General features: G+C 41.3%; 1 protein-coding gene and 1 long non-coding RNA gene across 6 annotated transcripts in view; one reads left to right on the top strand and one right to left on the bottom strand.

Moving 5' to 3' along the window:
* NSMCE2 (NSE2 (MMS21) homolog, SMC5-SMC6 complex SUMO ligase) overlaps positions 1-18,694 on the top strand; it is a 132,889-nt gene that overhangs the window by 28,415 nt on the left and 85,780 nt on the right. The gene's annotated exons all lie outside the window — the stretch shown is intronic.
* LOC135409506 (uncharacterized) lies at positions 6,305-8,957 on the bottom strand. Its single transcript, XR_010428239.1, has 3 exons — positions 8,663-8,957; positions 8,112-8,222; positions 6,305-6,491 (listed from the first exon to the last, which is right to left on the bottom strand). It is a non-coding gene; the product is annotated as an uncharacterized LOC135409506 (long non-coding RNA).

Below are 18,694 nucleotides of genomic sequence, written 5' to 3'. Positions count from 1 at the left end.
AGGAATTTCAAGTAATTTTCAACAACGACTTTTAATCTTTTTTCATTACTTCCATCTATCAGCAAAACACTTTTATTTCATCTTTAGGAATATAAAGAGTAAGCCTGTGCCTTCACCGACAAAGCACCCAAATCCTGTTTACTTCAGATACGTTCACTCATGATCTTTTAAGTTAAGCAGAGGTTTAACTGCTTGACTGAAGTGAAGATACTTTTGTGGGTTTTTAGGTAGGGCAGTGATACATTTGTGATTTTTAGGATTGAATTCAGCAGTATCTTTGTGTGCATATCCATGCTGGTGTGCAAAAAATAGTTCCCTAATGGAACTCATTTGTGTTGCTAAAATGAGCTTGTTCACTGTTCTTTCAGTCCTAAGGTTTTAAAAATGCTACTCCAAGATATTTAACATGTTCTAGCGTCTACATGGATTATAAATTTGGTAATGGCTAATCTCTTAGCCTCTAGCCACACTTCTCCTGTCTCTGCTTCCTACCTCACTCCAGGGAGTTTTCTCTACTTTCCCCTGCCAGCATCCTGAACCTTTCTGAGTATGAGAAGGAAATGTATATAACTGCTGCAGTAGAACAGAGTTACAGTCTGTTCTCTGAAAAATAACTGCTCATGCTTTATTTTGGCGGCTAGCTGCCTGCCATGCCTCTGGAACCACACTGCCTGTCTCCAGTTACCTGTCAGAGACAGTTTAAAATCTGCTTCTGGGAAACAGATACTGTTGCTGAATTTAGGGCTGCACCTGGAAATAGCTGTAGAAAGGCTTGAGTTTAAAATAGCCTCCACTGGCTTGCTCCCTGGTTCCATCTGAATTCCTTACCTGAGGGCTTTCTCTGGGGAGTTGCATCAGGTCATTAATTTTCACAAGAGACTGTTCTTCATACACAGTGTTAACAGGATTTGTCTCCAGCTGCAAAACACTTTTTATCTGATTATTTTGTAAGTTTGTATGTTGACAATTTTTCTGGTCAGTAGTTTCTTCACACAGCAGTGAATCTGAAAGCATATTATATTCTGTGTTTCACCTTCTAACCACCTGTTTGTAGTGAAATGTCCAACTGGAATTTAGCAAGATAAGGAGACAGCAACAGTTAAAATTCCTAATTTATTATTTTATTTTATGTACCTTTAAAAGGCATTGACAAATACATTGTACAACCAAAGTATGTCATGTAAATAGCTAGAAACTAGCATGAGATATAGTCACATGTTTTCTCAAAGCCAGTTTTTTTGTTGATTTCGGCTGCAGTAGGTGGAATGCAGAAGGTGAGACATACCAGCATCCTCTTCTGGTTGAATCAGCAGCCTGTTGAGCAAGAAATGAGCACTTGAGTCACAGTGTTTCCAACAATAGGCTGTGGGAAATCCTTTTTCTGTGGAAACTCCCTGTGCCACTGGATTTTCTTGTACCTGTGTAATGACTGGACTTCTGCTGCTGCTTCTTTTTTCATTTTTAATGGGTATTTTTAAAATAAATTAACCAATATTCAGGTCCTTACCATGCAAAGTGCAGACAGCACTCTTGCTTTTAGTGTAACTACAAAAGACTGATGGAGCTGCAGTGTCTCTTGCAGACTTTATAGTCCTGAGGTGGAGACAAATGATTGGGACCCAGGCTGACAGGCAGTGCAAGTGTTCCCTGCTGTAAAGAGCTCTCAAGTGACCAGAATGCCAGCATATTGTGTTGTCCCAAATATGGATTCTTTCACCCAGTGTGCAGGAACATGATGCACACACAGAGTTGAGATACTTTATTTTGTATCTCTGGAGAGATAGGTGCTGGGTGCTGAATTCATGAAGGTAGCCCACCTTGAGTGGGCCAGGTGCTCATTTTTATACACTTTGAGCAGTAAAAAAATGGCATTTCCCATATATGTAACAACCTAAATCTGTAGTCTTTGGCTTTGCATTCTCTCATCTCCACGTAAAAATACAGTGCACACTAGTTTTACCATGCATGCTCTGTGAGGAAGGGCTTATGTGAGGAAGAGGAAGTTGTTCTTGGCTCTGTAGTTTGATTTATTGTGTCCTCCTGTTCTTGCTTCTTGAATCATGGCTCTTGGTTCCTGCAGTTTGGCTGTTCCCTCATTTTTTATAAGTTCTTTTATTTTTCCTGTACTTCAGTGAATTTTTAACTTCTCCTAGTATTTCATTTCAACAGTTGTGCCTGTTCTCTCAGTCCCACTCTGCTCTATGGATTAGCAGGGGTGTTGGTGGTGGACTCTGATCGCTCGGCTTTTCAAGCATTTGGCTTCTTTGGGACTGTAAAAACTGGGGTAAATTTTCTGAAGTCCCCAGGCTTCATCTGGGGACTTCATCTTTTATCTTCTGGAGATAAAATTAATTACAATGTATTGTAGATCAATCTAGAGAACAAGAGAGATGAAAATAACTTTCTAATGTTGCATTATTCCCACCCCTCTTCTCCTTCAGGGAAAGAGAACCTGGGCTATTTTGTATTTTTGCAGGTGAGAGCAAAGTGTTGAATGTAGTAGAGGCATCTCTGGTAAAGTTTACTTAATGCTTCCTTTTGTTACTGCTTTGCCAAACATCACTTTGGCTTACTTGGAATTGTGTCTGCCTTTTGCTAAGCCTGAACACTGGAAGGGAGGATAAAATCCAAACCTGAGTGAGGTGGAAGAAACACATAGGAGACATGTTTCAGGAAAAAATTAAGAGCCATGATAAGGGAGCACCGAGAGTGGGAAGAGGCAGACAAAAAAGTAAAAGACATGGACTTGGGAAGTCATGAGGTCATGTAGAAGGGGAAGAGACTGGTTGAAAGAGTGCTAGGAATGAGATGGTGTTGAGCTGAAGAAAAGATGAAGATATTAGAAGTTTCATCAGTGCTTGGGTTTTATCCCTATTTCTGCTACAGCCTTCCCACATTGTTCTAGGTGAGTAATTTCTAGCACCATCTCAGTGGCTGCCAACATCTTGGTTTTCTGACTGTCCTGCATGGAAACTGATTTGAGCAATTATAATTGGAATTTAAATCTAAGTTAATTAAAGTTTGAACACAGGAAATGAAATTAAACATGTTCTTTTTTAGGTTTTTTCTGTAAAAATACATACAAATGATGTAAGTGTATGTCTTGAGAGGGTTTGAAGTCTGGATGTGTTGGTCATTCATGCCTGTGTGACTTCATACCTTGTCAAGTGTTCAGTCTTCCTTTGGCAAAGATGAGGAGTGCACTGTGTTCCTTTTACAAGGGTGGTTTTGTCTCTACAGGATATACAGGAATTACTCTTAGATTTGTTTTGTATTTTTGATAATAGTTCTCTTCAAACCAGTAGGTTCATTGGAATGGAATAGGAGGAGGTGTTTGTTCCCTGTGTCAGTAATTTAGAGCAGATTACTTAGTATTGGGGTCTGTTATCTTCGTGGCCAAGTGTGTAGGTTTTAATCCTGCAGAGGAATAATTCCCTTCAGTGATACAGGTCATATTCATTCCAAGTGTGCAGCTTGTGAGTGATCTAAGGAGCAACTGCAGAAAAGTAAAAAAACCTGCTGTACAGTCCAGTCCATGGTCTATGTTTGACTTGCAAACTATTTAGCAGAATTCTAGTTTCTTCACTTAAAACTCATGGTGTAGTTACTTGGATGGTCATTCTCGATCTCATAAAAATGAAAGAGACTTAAAGATAAAATCTTTGTTACTCGTCTCTGCCAGCATAGCTGTATAGGCCGGGAGTGCTGTTGGAGGAGGTTCTGCCAATGTATCCAAGTTCTCTCTTTTGAGAAAGTAAACTAAACCATTGAAACACTTTCTGTAGTGGTAGCTCCACCTTCAGTGTGGGTTTTTAAGAAATAGCAAGGTCAAGGAGAGGATGTGTTTCCAGCCAGCACCCATCCTTGGTGGCACAGCTCTGGCAGCAGAACTAATGCGATGACCAAGTCCAGGCTGTGTGGCAGGTGCCAGCAGTATCATCAGTGACTGCCACTGCCTGCTAGAGACAGGCTGGGCTTCAAAATCAGATTGTCCCTTAGTTTTCTATAGGGCTGAGTACCAGGAAGACTATGAATCCCAAGGGATTCATGTGTTTTTGCTGATTCAGGACTCTGCCAGTGACTGGCACTGTGATACCCATTACAGTGTTCTCAGTGTAACAGTTTTTAATATGAAACTTTCTAGTTTCATGGAACAAACAGCCTTGTTTGGTGCTGATGTTTTCTTGATAAGCACTTAGCTCGTCTTTTTGTGCTTGCTACACTGTCATGACAGCATGTTTTAGGGCAAAATCCACTGATGACATCCATGTCTGCAACTGTGACCTTTACTGTTCCAGCTGAGCTCAGAGCATTTCCTCTGACAGGTGCAGTGCATCAGTGTTTCCTGATTCTGAAATCTTGTCTGCTGACCGTGAAAATTTTGAGAGCTTCTTTTTATCAATAAAAGTCCTCTACTACATAGAAATGGCTCACGAAGATTTTTGTAAAGTCTGCTACCAGGAATATGGGTTTAGTGGAATGGATATATCTTTTCTTGGGCTGGCAGGGAGAATAGAAGAGCTTTTGTAGTCTTTGACTGCATTTATTTTGACTCTATGATTGTAAAGCAGGTGATTCTATCTTGAAATTCACTTAGAGTGTGCTGAAGTGCACCATCAAAGGTAACAAGTCAATCCCCTGGTGAAAGACGTTGTACCTGTGCCAGTGTCTTCTCTCCCATCAAATAGTAAAAAGATTTCTGGAGAATTTGCTTCATCTTTACAGTTTTTGTTAATAATGGGTGTCTCAGTGTTATTTTGATACCTTGAATGCTAATTGGAATTACTCTTTACTGCTTGTTTACTTGCTATCTACTAATGAAGCTACTTCAGACTGATAATTCATCTTACAGAATAAGCCAAATGTGGACATTGTGTCAAGCCCTTATAATGGCTCAGGCAGAATAGTAGAGAAAAATATTATATGACTTTATAGTTATGCCTTTACATATATATATATAATGCCATAGGGCTTACTAAAACTTTTACAGGCAAACTTAATTCTGGCATTTACTAGCTATGGAGTTCTTTAACATTGTAAAGTTTCTTCAGTACAATTTCTTTGATATAATTTCTAATCAATAATGTATTGCTTGCTCTGTCCTACTGCCATCTCCAACCAGTAATTCAAAATATATTTCACTGTTGTGGGCATGTACTCTGCTTTTTGCAGGAACTGGGACAAGGATGCATTTCAACACATTTCTAATATTTACTTTATAATATTTACTTTTTTGTGTCTTTCTCTGTATGTGTCAGACTAAGCATTTGATGGAAGCCGCTTTTTTATTTTCCCAGAATTGGTGATCTATTTGTATAGTTCGCTACAATAATATGTTAGAGTCTAGATTTGATGAGCTGCAATTAAAATATTTTTTTAGTGAGTAGCATATAAAGAAGTAGGAGTAGTGTTTTATTTTATGTGGGTTATATAGCACATCCTCAGTAGTGTTTCTTGGATGTCTCCTAGCAAGTATAAAAATGTATCTTGCTTTTTGGAGACTAAACCCTGGAAACTCTTGCATACAAACATAAGTTTGTTTGACTTCACTGGGGTCACTTACATTGGTCAAGCTAAACATTTTCCTAAATATTTGCAGTGTCAACAGAGTAGTTGCTGAAATGGCCTTTGGCTTGTGTGGGTAGGAGTAGGGCAGCAGGGACCACAGCTGGTTAACAGCGAGGATTTGGGTGAAAAGAAATGTTCTGGACCTAGGACCATGGCATGGAACTAGTGGTAGCAGGGATAGTATTAAGAACAAATGTGCCAAAGAAATCCTGAGAACCACGTCGTAATTTGAAAACTCTTTTTGTTATGTTGGGCAGCAGTGCTGCCCAGTAGGTAGCGAACTAGGCTGCAATTAATGAGGACTGGATACTATGTTCAGGTGTACCCTCAGCTTGTGTGGTTCACCTTGACAAATTGTTTCCCTCCATGCCTTGGGCTATGGTCTTGTGTTCATTAATATCACTTTTGTGCAGTACCAAATCACCTGGTCGCACATTCTCAGCAAATAAGCCGGATCACATGATACTGTGTTTATTCTGGCTGTTTGCTGGCTGCAGAAGGACCCACACTACCTGATGGAGCATAACTCTGTGCAAAATTAGAATTGGCAGAGTGGGCTGCACTTAATCAGTGCGTCATGCAGCTGTGGTGGTTTTGATCTCATACGAGACACACTGAATCTGAATTTACTGTCTAGTCCAACCACGATCTCAGTCATGTGGACAGCATCCTGTACCTGTCTGTAAAGAGATTTATTTTTTTTCCACTTGGAGATTTCAAACTGAAAAAAACTGAATTCAGCTTTTTAATTATTTTATTTTAAGGATTTAAGAATTGCAGTTGGCAGTCTGAACTGTTTCAGAAATTCCAGAAGGTCACAACAGAGAGCAACTGAAAGTCTCTGTGATTTGGATACCTACTTTTCTAGGCAATGTCTGCATTTCAGAGTCAATGTGAGTTAACTCTGTCTGGTTTAGCTTAGCCTAGAGAAAGAAGATAAAATTATGAACTGTAATGAAACTAGTAGGTGTTGAGGTAAAATAGACAGATAAAAAAGCCATCCTAATCTCAAATAATGAATTATTCCTTGGTTGATGAAATTTGTTATTGGAAACACTGGAGTTGTAGTTTCAGTTGCTCAGTAGTGAAAATAGTCTTTCAAATTAACCATCTCATCTAGAAAGATCCTGCTGACAGTTCAAGAATTTAAATTCTGGAGCCAGGTGGTGGAGAGTGAGTGCTAAATGCTGGATGATTCTCAGCAGCAGGGGTTTTCACTTGAAATTAATTTCTCCTATTAATTGAACACACCCAAGTTGATCAGTGTCTTTGGGGAGGCAGTTTCTGGAATGCCTTCCATAAAATGTCTCCCTCCAAATGTTGAGTGTTGTTTTAATTACTGTAATTGTTTCCAGAAATTATATGTGTATGTTGGATATTTTAATATTCCTTCTATAAAATTTTAAATATTAGGCCACTCATTTAAAAACATTTACTTTTTTGCCTAGTATGTTTTTAAACTGATCTTACAAATAAAAATACTCACTGACATAGATTTTTCCTCTGCAAAATTCTTAGCAGCTTTCTAATGAATTACAGATAAAATGTTGCTTGCAGCATTAACTAGATCACGCTTTTTTTGTAGCTGCTACTGCCATGAATTTGTTCTTGTTAAAGAATTTCAGTTAAGAAGGAGTTAGTAGAGGTTCTTGCTTTCATTCCTAGATTCCTCATAAATTATTTTATTTGGAACTTTTTCATGTTCAGCTGTTCTATACCAGGTGTAAGCAGGAGTGTGCATGCAACATGTTGCATGTAGTTCAGAATGTACCAAAGTCTTGTGACTTCTTAGTATGGTTTCTTCTGAATGTCTTCACTTTTACAGAACTGTATATTTAAGGTCTTTGTTAACATGAAAAGAACTGAGTGTGGAGCATTTCTTTGCTTTACTTTTCGATGTTGGGAGTTAAAAGCAACTTTTAGACATTTTTTTCATTAAATAATGAGTTTCTCATGATTTTTAACGCATGCACTCAACCTGTGTTGCAAGTGTTGAGTTGTTTTTCTTTCTTGCCTTTTTACTTTGCTCCTGTTGATGGGAGGCAGTGCTTTGATTTAAAAGCAGCAGCATGACTTCTTTGTGTCTGTGCTGCTGTATGTAACTATGCCTATTCTAATGCCTGTTAAAATTTTAAAAAAATCTGCCCGGTAGTATGTATGCATTTTATTATCTTTCCAACTTGAGGAAGAGGTTTCAAAAAATACCTCAATCCTGCCAGAAATCAATACCAGATGTCATAGTATCTCCCAAATGTGGCCCCATTGTTGATAACCTACTGTGAGTTACAAACACTGTGCTTGATAATAAGGATTGGCAAGTTGAAGTAAGTTCTGGGCTCTCATCTTATTTAACTGAGCTAAGTGCATAGCCTGAGCAAGCTGATTTAACCAGCTGAAGTACTTCTTTATTCTTAGACTTGTGTGTTAACACAGACAGTGAATGAAAAATGCTATAAAAAACTTAAGAAAATGTGTACATCAGATGCATTCAAAACTTCCTTATAAAATGTAAAGTTCCCACATTAACATGTACTCACACATACCATGCTGATTAATTTCTCTGTGTTTGTAGAATTTTAAAGCTCAATGATGATGTTACTCTGACTCTTCTGGAACTCTTCAAATGTTGGGGCCTCGTTGCATTGCCAGTGCATCTGTGTGAACGATTCACTGTGTTTATTCAACTAGATACTCATCCACTGTTCAAAGACGTTATGATGCTATTTTTCCCCAGCAGTCTGTTGTGTGGGGAGGAGGTGGGCTTGGATGCAATGGAGAGTTTACAAGAATTGCTGGGAAGATGGCAAGTCTGGTAGGGAAAACTTAACAGGGTGTGGTTTTGTGGGGTGTGATAATTGTTGTAATACAAAGTGTGGGCTGTAGATGGAATGTTTCTCCATGGATATTTTTATGCTTAGTTGGAGGTGATGAAGGGATACAGGTAAAAGCTGGGCTGCACTGGAGGCAGTTTGGTCCAGTTCAGCAGAATAGTCTCTTGAAACAGGGTGTTTCTGAAGTAGCTATTAATAATCCCACTGTATGCCCTTAATACTCACAAAACAACCCCACCTTTCCCCGCAGCCCTAATCACCACCTCTGCTCTGTGGAGTCATGTTGCTTTTGCTTATGTTCAGTTTGGTGGGCTGCTCCTCTGCCTTTCCCCTTGTTTCCCCTGTTACATCCTGCTTAGGCTTCAGAATCCATTTTTTGTCTTCTTTTGGCCAAACCCAGCGTTAGCTGTTGTTAGTTGGTCACATGCTCTTGGAGAAGACTTAGCGGTGTTGCATTTTCTCTCACTGACAGCTGTGTATCATCTCTTGGCAGATGAAATCTGACACAACAGTGGAAATCCTGTTGAACAGTGTCTCAGGAGAACCTGACCCATCAGTTGGATCTGCACAGAGCTGCCCCATCAGTTATGACACGATGTGTCTCCACTAACCCTTTATGAGCTAATTAGACCTGAGTTTAGCAAGTCATCCTCCTTAATCTACCAGTTAGGTTTGAAGATGCCTGGCCACCTTCATCAGTTGGGCTTATAAACAAATGTCAGACAAATCCCATCAATCAGGTTTATACACCCAGCACAGCTCACTGTAGTTGTAATGGTTATTACAGCTCAATGTGGGTTTACGCTTGGCCATTTCCAAAACCCACAAAACTCCTTATATTATTCACTCCTTAAACTGGTTCTTTTTAGCACTTATTTGCCTGTTAAATTTTTAATAAAAAGAGAGTGTTTTATGGTAAGGAGAAAATCCACCTAAAGCAAAAAGCACCTACAGAGGACCACAGGTGTGGCTTTACTTTTGCTCAAGGAGAAACTGTCAGTTGATTCAGATAAGGGGTGACTATTACAGCAGTGTGTAGACATGGATGGAACAGAAGTGTTTGTTCACAGTGTGTCACATAAAGAGCCATTTAATGAAATTGTGCAGCAGCAGGTTTTAAAGCAACGAAAGGAAGTAACTTTTTACACAGTGAATAGTTCCATTGTGGAATTATGTGCCACAGGATGTTATGGGCTCCAGAAGCATTAATTGGTTCAAACAGCTACTAGACAAATTAATGGAAGAAAAAATCCTTGACAGCTGTTAGATGCAAAGATTTAAATACAATCACTGTCTTGGTAAATCCCTAAACTGCAAGTTGCTAGTTGTTAGCAAAATATAGGGTGGGAAACAGCAAAAGGCCTTTCTGTTTGGTGCTCTTCTACTCCAGCTTTTTGCTTCTGCCACTATTAAAGAGAGGAGAATACACTGGATAGGTCTTTGGTCTAATGTACCATATCTTTATGCAGCAGAAAACAAACTGCATAGAAAATACAGAGTTCACAAGTGTGACTGCATCCTGGAATTTATATTGACTGGCTATGTAGCTTTAGATAAATCACATTTATATTCTATTTCAAACCTATTTTGGAACATTGTTCTATCTAAAACTACCTTTCGCCTCCATAATTTTAATACTTGGAAAGTCTTCAGGGTATCTAATAATTTATCTCTGTGTTCTTACTCATATATTTGATGATTTAAAAAATAAATAACAGCTCCTGCTCTGGGCATTGTTACATAATTGAAAAATTCTTAATCTGAAAGCTCACTTCAAATCCATATAATATAAAACCACATAGACCATTTAATAATTAGGTACTAGCAGATAAAATCCAGTTTGAAGTTAGTAGAGCTACACCCACTTGGACCAAAGAAGGGAGGAATCTTCAGCTAGATCCTTGTCTTGCACCCAGTTTTCTCCCTTAATGCCCAAGAAAAACTTAATAACTAGTTCTAAATAACAAATCTTGCTTGTAATATTGATGGGAGGAGGTGAATTACACCTCTGGGTGAATATCTGCTGGGTCCCCTTCTTAAAAATTTGATGAAATTTCAGCTTAAGTACCTACTCTGATCTCAAGCACACCAAATGGGATGAAATGTTTCCCTGGATAGTTAGGTACTGTACAATGTAGGGTTTTTACTTATTTTAATAGATCAGAATCTGAAAGTTTTAAGGTCAGTCTTTGAGATTCCTGAATTGGTGAATGTAAAAATGCCTTTTACATCCCCATTAACAGTGTGGTCCAATGGGAATATATATATGGTCAACTAAGTTGTTGGGCTGGTATTACAGGAGATACTGGATAAGAGGCAACAAAGCATGTCTTATTTTTAAGAAAAGAGTTGACAGCACTGCCAGGTAAAAAGTCATGATTTTACATGTGCTTTCATTAGTTGAGGAAAGCTTGGCTACACCATTTTAGTAACTCTTCTTCCAAGTAGTTTTTACCTCTCTTAGCCTCCTGTTTATGCATCTAAAAACACCCAGCTGGTTCAATTTCTGTCAGTCATGAGCTCATGGCCCCTCTCCAGATTCTGGTTTCTCCAGGTGCCTCTTGAACTGAGAGTTCAGTATGGGATGCGGTATTTCAGCTATTGCCTAATCAATGCTTCATATAGGGGAAGAGTAACTTCACTGTCCTGCTGGCCATGCTGCTCCTGGTGTAGCCACTATCCAATTTGCTCTTTAGCAGTGAAAACATTGCCTGAAATTTTGCTTGGCATCTACCAAAACCTCTCTGTCCTTTTCAGCAGGCCTGCTACAAGGAACTACTACAATCAGTTCCTAGCATGCACTGATGCACACGGTTATCCTACCCCTAGAAAAGCTGTAGAATTCTTGTTCTTGAACTTGACATTTCCAGTTCTGAACTTCCTCAAGGTCCTTCTTGATTAAAGCTCTACTGCTTAATGTGTCAAATGCCACTGGGTTAGTTATGTCTAGAATATTGCTGAGAGTGCATTAGGTTTCATCATCCAGGTCTTTGGTGAGGATATTGAGCATACTCAGCTCTACTGAGTCTACTACAATACTCTGCTTGGTACTGGCTGCCAACTAGAGAGCAATCTGGTGTTTACTGTGAATGTTACCCTCTGAGTCTGGCTGTACTGGTAATTTTCAGTCTACCCACCAGACCATTTGATTACATCCACCACTCTCCCCACATCTGCATTTCAGGTCAGTTTATCCAGTAAGACAATCAGTTTGATCAAGCATTAACTGCCCTTTGTGAGTCCATGCTGATTGTGGCTGATTACCTTTTTGTTCTCTGCATGTTTGGAGGTGGATTCTACACAGATGTGGTATGAAATCCTTACAGTGGTTGGGGTGAGGCTAAGCAGCCTGTAGTCACCTTTCTCATGTCTTTTCTAAAGGCAGACACAGTGCTAGCCTTTTTCCAGTTTTCAGGGGTCTGCCTCAATGATCATGTGTGGGTTTTTTTTGAGATGGCAGACAGATCTATTGGGGTCACATAAGCCAACTCTTTCAGCGCTTTCAGATTAATCTTCTCTGTCCTCATAGATTTGAATACATCAGCTGCTCTGACTCATTCTTAATTTGTTGTTGTTAACCTGTTCCTTCTCAAACCATACTGGTACACCTGGAAATCTAGGAGTAATCTTTGCCTGTGAAGATTGAGGCAAAAATACTTCAGACTTTTCCATCTGCGCAACCACTAGGTCGTCTTCCCCATTCAGTAACATCCCCAAATTTCCTCTGAACAATTTTGTCTTGCTGCTATTTATATCCCCACTTGTTTTAATTCTAAATGCACTTTGGTTTTCCCAGTGTTGTTCCTAAGTGCCAAAGTAGTGCTTTTGTACTCCTTTTTTTGTTTTCTACATGCTGTCGTTTTGTATTACAGTTCATTAAGAACCTTCTTGCTTAGTCAGTGAGTCTTCTACTGAAATGCCAGTCTTCTTGTACAATAGGATTATTATTAGTTCCTGAGCTGTCAATAAGTTTCCCACAAAAATTTACTAGCTAGACTGACACCTTTTGCTTCATCGTCCCAGAAGATTCTGCTGAGCTATCTCCTGTATAACCCCAAGTCCACTTACATAAAATCCTTAGTCCTATTTCTTGTGCTTAGCTTCCCAGTCTCCTTCTGGATTGTGAATACAATCTGCTTGTGGTCACTTCTCCCAGCCTACTATCTGTGACCACATTTGCCGCTCGTTCTTCCATGTTTGTGTACAGAGGTCACATAGAGTATTTCCTTTGTTTGGTCTCTCTAGCATTTAAAAGTTATTATCAATGCAGTCTGGAAATATCTTGGGTTGCTTTCACAATGCCATGGTGCCCTAGTGAGAACCAAGTCTGGTGATCGGGTTGTTTTTGGTAGTTGTTTGTGTACAGCACTATCCACTTTGTCCCCTTGAGCAGGTGGTATGTGATAGGCCCACACTGCTGCATGGCCCATGTTGCTTTTGCTTTTGCTTTTGACCAGAAGTCTCCTGTCAGACACATCTCTGGTTTCACACTGGACCTCTGCATAGGCAAGGAGATGCTTTATATGAAAATGCAGCTGCCATTCTTCTCCACTGCTTGTTCTTCTTGAACATCCTTCATGACACTGTTCCAGTCATGGATGCTATCCCATTTAATCTTTGTGATCCTGATGGCATCAGAACACTCTGACTGTGTGTAGACTTCCAGTTCTTGTTTTCTGGCCAAGCTCTGTGTGTTAGTACCCAGACACCCAAGTTAGCTTGTGTGTGCCCTCCCTCCAAGTGGAAATGTGTAACTTTCCCTTGTGACCTTTCCTTACACAAACTTTCTCCTATCTTTCTTTACCTCGGGGCCAAGGCCCTGTTCCTCATGAATTTAGTTTAAATCCATCCTCACTAGAATAGCAAGTCTCTTTGCAGAGCTATTTTTTTGACTTCCATGTGTTCATAGCAGTCCATCTTCATTGAATGAGGCATTGTAATCAAAGAAACCGAAGTCTTGCTCTTGACAGCAGCTGCACAGACAGGCATCAGTCTGCTGGTTACATCTGCCAGCCAGGCCTCTCCAGCCTTAAACAAGGGTTCAAGAGAGTGCCACTGGGATTTCTGCTTCTCATGTTTGCTCTGAGCATTCTGTTCCATTTGATCTGCTCAAGGTTTCCCTTGGCTGTGTGACTTCTGTCCCACAAGGGATAGCAGCAAGAGGTAGAATTCAGAAGGCTGTGTGGGTGTTGGTAATTTGTCTGCAACATCAATGACCTGGGTTCTGGACAAGCAAGAGGCTCACATGGATAATTGGGATGGATTCTTGTTTCACATGGGGAGCATCATCAGCCACTAACACCAATGCTTCCTTTAGTACTGGTGCTAATCCAAAGACTTGAGATACTCACTCAGAATCTTATCCCCAAACACTCCCTACTTCTGATGAAACTGTTAGCTAGGCACAGCTGGAGGAGGAAACAGAGCTGTATTCCTGTTACCTGAAGTCACAGGCTTCCTGGTCCTTCAGTCATACCTTTCTTCTTAGAACCACAGGATAGAATCATAGGATCATTAAGGCTGGAAAACCCCTTGGAGTCCAAATGCAAACCACACACTGCCAATACCACCACTAACCCATGTCCCTGAGTGCCACTTCTGCACATCTTTTAAATCCCTCCAGGGCTGGTGACTCAACCACTTCCCTGGGCAGCCTGTTGCAATGCTTGATAACACTTTTGGTGAAGAAATTTTTTTGCAATATCCAATCTAAACCTCCCCTGGAGCAGCGTGAGGCCATTTCCTCTGGTCCCATTGCTTACTGCTTGGGAGAAGAGACCAACTCCCACCTCACTACAGCTTCCTTTCAAGTAGTTGTAGAGAGTGATAAGGTCTGCCCTAAGCCTATTTTTCTCCAGGCTACACAACCCCAGCTCCACCAGCTTTATTGCCCTTCTCTGGACATACTCCAGCACCTCAATATCAACACTCCCAACCAATTTAGTTTCATCTGCAACCTGACTGAGGGTGCCCTCAATCCCCTCATCCAGATCATTGATAAAGATGCCCCCATTACAGAGCCCTGGGGAACACCACATGTAACCAGGCATCAGCTGGATTTAACTCCACTCACCACCACTCTCTGGGCCAGACTATCCAGCCAGTTTTTTACCCAGTGAACTGTGTGCCCATCCAAGCCATCAATAGCCAATGGAGTCTTCAGGAGGATGCTGCAGGAGACAGTGTGTGGTGGGGGGAAAACAGTTTTCCCCCTGCAGTTATAAAATGGTAAAACCCCAGGGGGTGGTGACCCTTGAAGTTTTGAGGTTTTACCCAATGAGCACTTCTGCAAAATATAAACATATCACAAGCAGAATGGAAGAGAAGGTTGGTTGTAGTTGTTGTTGAAGAAGTAGCCATGTTGTAGGAGCCACGAGGAGAAACAGCAGCAGCCCCACTGAGGGCTGGGCCCCCCCAGCCCCCAGCGGGGGGGCTGCAGGGACTTGGAACAGTGTTAAACTGAGCTAAGTGCCTGTAGCTAGAAAGCTGAAGGAGTTTTCTCCATCGTGAGTGGGCAAACGGAGCAGCGGCAGAGGCAGCAGCGAACAGAGGACAGTGGCAAAGAGCAACAGATAAGAACTGAAGAAGCAGCAAACAGCATGCAGCCAAGGAAGACACAGAGGTGTCTGAGAGAGCCAAGAGAAAGAGAGAGCCGGCAGCAGAGAGAGAACTGAGTTCTACAGAGAAAGTTTGGGTAAGAACTGAAACTAAAACCCCAAACTCCTTGGAGACCTCCGAGAAAGGAGGAAGATGATGGGCTCTTACTTGAAAGAGTCTTAAAGTGCTACAGCACTCGCAGAAAGGAGCTGAAAAGCTCCAAGAAGGAATGTGGAGGGGGTGACCGTGCCCCCCCCCCCCCTGCTGCTTGAGACAGAGCACAGAGCTCTGCAAAGGGGACTTGAATCCCCTGAAGATAAGGACCATCACGAAGACCCCTGCGCTTCGTGGTAGGACGTGGTGATAGCGCCCTTGTCCTGGGAAACGCAGCCCACGGAAGAGAAGACCCTCGCTTTAGACGATGGTCCACGAGGGCTTGGATACCCCCTCGTGTGTACTGGCAGATTTCCAGCTACAGCTCCTGCATGGAAGAGCGAAACAGAGAGACTGCTGCCCTAGAGAGACTGCTGTTCCGAAAGTAGAAAAGATCTTTTCCTTCTTCCCTCTGGACTTTTATTTGGAGGGGAGAAGAGATTTGATCCATTGTAAATACTTTTATGTCATGGTAGAGATAGTTAAGATTGTATATAATGTATTGTAGTATTTATTTGTACAGTCATTGTAATATAATCCCTTTCCCCCATTGTGAGTCTCGTGTGGTGTCTGGAAAACCCATCTCACATTGAGTTGAGATGTGGGAGGGGGTTTAGACTAGAGAATTGGATTTTGGAGCTCTCAAACCATGACACAGTGCCAAAGGCTTTACTAATATCTAGGCAGACACCATCCACAGCCTTTCCCTCATCCACTAAGTGGGTCACCTTGTCATAGAAGGAGAGCAGGTTGGTCAAGCACAACCTGCCTTTCATAAACCCATGCTAGACCTGATCCCCTGGTTGTCCTGCATGTGCTGCATGATGGCACTCAAGATGATCTGCTCCATAACCTTCCCAGGCACTGAAGTTAGGCTGACTAGCCTGTAGCTCCCCAGATCCTCCTTCCAGCCCTTCCTGTGGATGGGTGTCACATTTGCTAACTTCCAGTTAACTGAGACCTTTCCAGTGAGCCAGGACTGCTGCTGAATGATGAAGAGTCACTTGGTGAGCTCTTCCACCAGCTCCCCCAGCACCCATGGGTGGATCTCATCCGGCCCCAAGGACTTGTGTGTGTCTAAGGGCTGTAGCAGCTCACTGACCATTTCCCCTTGGATTGCAGGGGCTTTATTCTTCTCCCTGTCCTGTCCCTGTGTTCCAGCTGAGGGGGTTGGGTATCCTGAGGATAGCTGGTCTTACTATTAAAGACTGAGGCAAAGAAGGTATTAAATACCTCTGCCTTTCCTTATCTTTTGTCACTGTGTTTCTCCCTGCATGTAGTAACAGATGGAGGTTTTCCTTTGCCCTTCTTTTGCTGGTAATGAAAGCAAAATGAAACATTTTTAATGTCTTTTATGGTAGTAGACAGATTAAGTTCTAGCTGGGCTTTGGCCCTTCTAATTTTCTCCCTGCATAACCTCACAATATCCTTGTAGTCCTGAGTTCCCTGTCCGTCCTTCCAACGGTCATAACCTCTCTTTTTTTTCCTGAGTTCCAGCCAAAACTCTCTGTTCAGCCAGGCTGATCATCTTCCCTGCCAGCTCGCCTAGATCCTACTGGTCTCCTTTGCAGCACCCCTGATGCAGTGAAGCCCAGTGGCCTCTTTTGGCTGCTCCTCACTGACCACAGCAGTGACTCCGCAGCTGCCTGCACCAGGGAGGAACACTGGGCAGCTGAGCAGTCCAAGCTTCAGATGGCAGAATGTACCCTCAGCACTTCCGTGGAGGCTGAGGTTGCCAAAGAACCAGGAAAGCTGCACTGGTGACCACTGGTGACCTGTGCTGTGTTCATCACTGTTTGAGAGCAGCTCCTGTTGGTGACATTTCTGGGATTTCTTTATGCTCCCTGACATCTATCTGCCATATTCACTGCTTTGCTTCTGGTTTTGTGCCCTGATGGCAGGGCTCCTTGTTGCTGGTGTTCCCTAAGGAACACTGTCTCCTCTCTGGATGAGTAGGAAGCTGATGGAAGTTGACGCTGCCCCAAGTGAGACTCCCACCTGGTGGGGAGCTCTCGTGCTGCTGGTTAGTTAGTTCCTGCCCAGTTTGCTTGCCTTGGGATCACATCAAACATTGCTTCCTCTTGCTCTGCTGTTCAAAACAGGGGTTGGAAAATGGGTGTGAGTTAACCATGCTGCTTCAGCTCTAGAATTAGCAGTCCTAGTTTCAGAGAAGCCAAATTAGGGTGATTTATACAGGATTTGGTTTTATGTGCTTTCCACAACAACCATTCAGTAAAGTAAATATATGTTGTTATTTTGTTCTGTAAAGTATTTTTAGTAAATCCTCAGTGCCTCTTTTATTGAATGACTAATGCATTTTGGTACATCTGAATTGCATCTATACTGAGTCATTTTGTTTTGTAATGACATATTTAAATGTTTGAATCTCTGCAGAAATTAAATATTGTAAAAGACTAACCTTTTGTTCTTAATGTTGGTTTGTGCCTGTATTCTATCACCACAAGCCTCTGCAATGGGGAAGAACTCCTATGAGCTGAAACTCACAGGATGCTGTATCGCAAAAACATTTTGAGAAACCATAAATGAGCCAGTATGTTTTTGCACAGCCAAAATTTTACGTTATTTTTTTCAAATCAGTTCTTCCTCTGCTTGCTGTGTAATGTTGTTGCATTTAACATTTCACAATACTGTTGTTGCACTCTTAGTTTTTCCTAAGCCACTGTTCACCCAGCATTTGTAAAATTTTCCCTCGTTTCAGACTAGTTACTTCACATTTTGAAATTCAGGCTTTGTTTATGGGGAAGGTTTTGCCACTAACAGAACTAAAATAGTTATATCAGTGTTCTCCGCATCCTTGCTTTTCTTGTGGGTTTTTGTGGTTTTTTTTAGTAGGATTTTTCCCTTGTTTTGTTTTATTTTGTTAAATTCTCCTATAGGACATGTAAGCTGAAATAAAAGGATTTGCAAGTTTTATACTGGGATAACTGTAAAGTAAATGTAAACATTTATTGCTTGTGTAGACTGGTTGAACAGCCTTCCTTAAATTACTTTGTTGTATGCACTACTTCTTGAACTACTTCTTCCCTAGTTTACTATCCTTCTCTTATCAGCTCACAATGCCCTTATAGTCCTTGAACAAATGCCTGTTTTACCAGGCTCTCCTTACTTTGAAACACCTTACAAGCTTTCACTTGTGCATCATTATCCTGGATTTGTAGTCTATGTTTCTCCAGATAGGGGGTTGATACTGTGTCTCTGCCAGGTCCATCATTTACTTTGTGAGCTCTTCAGGGCAGAGAGCTGTTCATCACGTCCTTGCTGAAGCACATAGCATATTTTTAGAATCTAAAGAGTGATCATCAATCATTGTGAAAGACCAATATCTCTTTATTCTGCTATCTGTGAATAATGCTTGAGGCTTCTCATTGCCTTCTTCAAGCAAGGAATCAAAACTAAGAACCACAGAGAAAGTTGGGTTAGTAATTTGCACAAAGGGGTTGTATTGTGAGAAGGGGTTTGAAAAAGAACGCCCTCCACCACCAAACAACCACCTAGCTTTCACCACTGAGCAAGAGAGCTGGTAC

The sequence above is a fragment of the Pseudopipra pipra genome, chromosome 1 (genome assembly GCF_036250125.1).
Source record: "Pseudopipra pipra isolate bDixPip1 chromosome 1, bDixPip1.hap1, whole genome shotgun sequence".
Classification (NCBI taxonomy): Eukaryota; Metazoa; Chordata; class Aves; order Passeriformes; family Pipridae; genus Pseudopipra; species Pseudopipra pipra.
Note: the sequence above shows the minus strand (reverse complement) of the source record. Positions and strands in the feature narration are given on the sequence as shown.